Source organism: Myotis davidii, unplaced genomic scaffold (genome assembly GCF_000327345.1).
Source record: "Myotis davidii unplaced genomic scaffold, ASM32734v1 scaffold164, whole genome shotgun sequence".
In the NCBI taxonomy this organism is placed as follows: Eukaryota; Metazoa; Chordata; class Mammalia; order Chiroptera; family Vespertilionidae; genus Myotis; species Myotis davidii.
Window position 1 is genome coordinate 1,382,172 of NW_006296417.1, and position 3,439 is coordinate 1,385,610.

At 58.6% G+C, this 3,439-nt stretch overlaps 1 protein-coding gene across 1 annotated transcript in view; it reads left to right on the forward strand.

Moving 5' to 3' along the window:
* The window catches only part of ADAMTS17 (ADAM metallopeptidase with thrombospondin type 1 motif 17), an 86,058-nt gene that overhangs the window by 731 nt on the left and 81,888 nt on the right, over positions 1 to 3,439 (forward strand). The gene's annotated exons all lie outside the window — the stretch shown is intronic.

Genomic DNA, 3,439 nt, shown 5'->3' on the forward strand with positions numbered 1-3,439 from the left:
CTGTCGAGGCACAGGGGGTGGTCCCCCAGGAGGGCTGGGGTTCGGGCGGGGTGGGGCTGCTCTACCGCAGACATAGGGGGGATGCGTCTCAGCCCGCCTGGCAGTACCTGTCAGGCCCCAGACCGAGAGGCGCGCTTGGCCCAGGTGTAGCGAGTGCGCTATCTGCACGTGTGCACTCCATGGGGCACAGCTGCTGGAGTCCATCTCGCCTCTTGTTGGCTGTGGGGATGGGGTGGTGGGCACTCGTTCCCCTCCCTTCTGTCCCTTTGAGACCTCTGTGCACGGAAGAGAGAGTCTGGGGGCTCCTGGGCGGGCCACTAACCCACTGATTAGTTGTGAACCAGGAGGGAGAGGGTGCTCCTACCCTGGTTCACGACAAGTGGGCGTTTGTGGGGCATCCACCCTGCGCCAGGCCCGAGGAGTGCTGACCTTAAACATAAGATTCTCCCTGTCTCCTGTGGCCATAGCTCTTCCTCTGTCCACAAGACGCCGCCCCGCTGCACAGGAGGCACCAGTCCGCCAAGGGGAGGGGAGGTTCTGGTGCACCTGCCTGGACACCCAGGGGTCACTCAGGTGCCCAGCCAAGTGCTTCTCAGCTCTCGGTGCCCGAGGAGTGCACGTGGCTGGCAGATGGGCTGCCCCCAGCAAGCCTGGCAGAGGCTCAGGGCATGAACCACACAGCTGCTTCTCTGTCTGTTGCCATGCCTGGCTGCATGGGAAGCAGTTTCTTGTTTTTATTTATTTTTTTAAATATATTTTTTATGGGCTTTGAGAGGAAGGGAGAGAGAGAGAGAGAAACATCAATGATGAGACTCATCAATTGCCTGCCTCCTGCACGCCCCCTACTGGGGATGGAGCCCGCAACCCGGGCATGTGCCCTGACCAGGAATCGAACAGTTCATAGGTTGATGCTCAGTCACTGCGCCGCACGGGCTGGGTGGGGAAGCAGTTTTTGACATCGTTGCGTGCTGCCCTTCCCAGGCACAAGGAGCTGCTTCCCCCACCTCGAGCTTATCTGGTTGCAGCTTCTAGAATTTCCTCGCCCTTCCTCACGCTGCCACAAAGCCGGGCAGCCTGGGGTCCAGGTTCCTATGAAAATTCTGTTTTCTTCTGAGCAATGTAAGAGACCCTGGAGCGGGGGGAATGTCCTAGGACTGGCATTCGCCAGTGCCCCAGTCTGGATGTTTCTGTGTCCTGTTCTGAATGTGATCTCCTTTTACTCAGCCAGGAGAAATTGATTTCTTGGGTTCAACCAGGAAAATGGACCGTAGGCGGAGGGGGCAGAGAACGCGGGCTGTGGGCGAGGAGGGTTAAGTCGGAGCGAGAAAGGCCCCGGTCGCGGTAGGCCTGGGGTCAGGGCCGGATCACGTTCTGGGAGGGACTGGAAGGCCCACATCATTTTTGCTGTTGTTGCCAAAGTGTTTAAAGTCTAGGTCACATCCCTGTACTGTACATGGAAACATCTGAATCCCATTTGCTGCGGTTTAGTGAGTTTCTGTAGAGGTCAGAGTTTAGACTTCTCGGTGTAAAGTTTCCAGCGAGTAGCTAGCTATCTGCGGAGGAGCCGGGGGTGGAAATCTGGATCGTGTCGGTTTAAATCCCCACCGAGCGAGCGAGCGAGCGAGCAATCACTGGGCCCTGTACCCATGGCATCTGAGCCATGAGAGTTCATGTCAGTCCTCCAGGCTTTCGGGGCTGCCCTTCCCTCCGGCGCCATGTGAGGGCGCTGTGCTTTAGATAAAGGAACAGGGCCAACAGGCTGAGCTGGGCCCTGCCAGCGGCGAGTGGACCTCTTAGACCAGAGATTCTGTTGTTTAGTCTGTCCTGTTCCTCCCGTCCCTGTGAGCTGGATGCTGGGCCCTCCTTCCTTAAGTGCACTCTGGCCGGAGGCAGGAGGGGACGGACAGCCTGGGGACTTGGTTTGCAAGGTGGTCTGGACGCACGGAGAAGGGAAAGAAGCAGGGAGTAGGCTGACCAAGGGTGCATGGCGCTCCGCGCTTGAGACGGCCCAGGTGGGTGGGCACCTGACAGTCCCTCTTGACCGTGGTGGAAGCACTGGGAGGTGGAGACCTGGCGTGTGCATGTATGTGTGCACGTGTGCGTGGCATGTGTCAGGACAAGGCGTGGGAGACGGGCAATGCCATGCAGATAAATCATGGTGGCCATAGAACCAGGTAGAGCGGGGGTGGCCCACTTCATCTGTAAAAGGCCGAATAGTAACTATTTTAGGGATTGCGGGGCCCCAGGTCTCTGTTGCACCTACTCAGCGAGAAAGCAACCACAGAGGGTAAATAGACAAATGGAGAGTCAATAAAACTTTATGGAACGATGTTGAGTATCAAGGAAATCCTGCCACATCTAACGTCCCCGCAATGGCTCGGGGAACAGGGGCGGGAGACACAGGCCTGCTCCTGCTGTGTGGACTCCTCCGTGCTGCCTGTCTCCTGGGCTGTTTTGTTGTTGTTGTTGTTAATGTTAATCCTCACCCGGGGATATTTTTCCATTGATTCATCGAGAGAGTGGAAGGGCGGGGGAGAGACAGAGAGAGGGAAACATCGCTGTGAGAGAGACACATTGACTGGTTGCCTCCTGCATGCGCCCCCACCAGGACTGGGGATCGAGCCTGCAACCGAGGTACCTGCCCTTGACCGGAATCGAGCCCAGGACCCTTCAGTCCGTGGGCTGACGCTCTACCCATTGAGCTAAACCGGCGAGGAGTCGACAGACATTTGAAGGAGGGAAACAGTGACACTGGATCCTCCCTTCATTGTTTAGGGGTGTGAAGAGTAAACCTGCCCCCCACCCTCTGTGCTCGCCAGTGGGCACAGGTGTGGGCCTGTGGTGTCTACTCTCTCTGCGTCTCATTTCGGAAGGCTGGGCAAGCCGGGTGCGCTGCTTGGAGCTGCAGAGACCCCCGGCTCAAGCCTTCGCTGTTTTCTGTTTATGCGGCTCCGCTGTATTTACATTTCCGAGAGTCTACGGAGGTGGCGTAAGGTTTTGGAAGCGTGTCCGTAGCTGTGTCATTTCAAAGCCATGACGTTCGCGCCTGGGAGGAAGGTATTTCCTGCCCCAAATAGTTGACGTCAGTTTGGACCCGCTGCCGCCCGCGAAGAGGACCAGATCGCGGGATGCCAGCGGGGCCGGAACCCGGTTCAGCTTCCCGGGATTGGCAGTGGAGACGGAACTCCAAGGTTGGAATGAGTGTCTGTGCCGCTTGTGGTGAGAGGGGGGGGGACTGCTACCCCTGCCCGTGAGGACACACAGTGGGAGGAGGGGGGGCCCTGCCTGCAGGGTCGGGCAGCCGAGCAGTGACCCTGCTGCTGCCGATGAACGCTGACAGACTGGGTAGTCCACGCGTCAGGCTCTGTCCCCCGCTTCGTGGCCGAGGCTGGGCTGCCAGGGCCATGCTGGGACCAGCCCGGACACCCGGGAGCTCCGG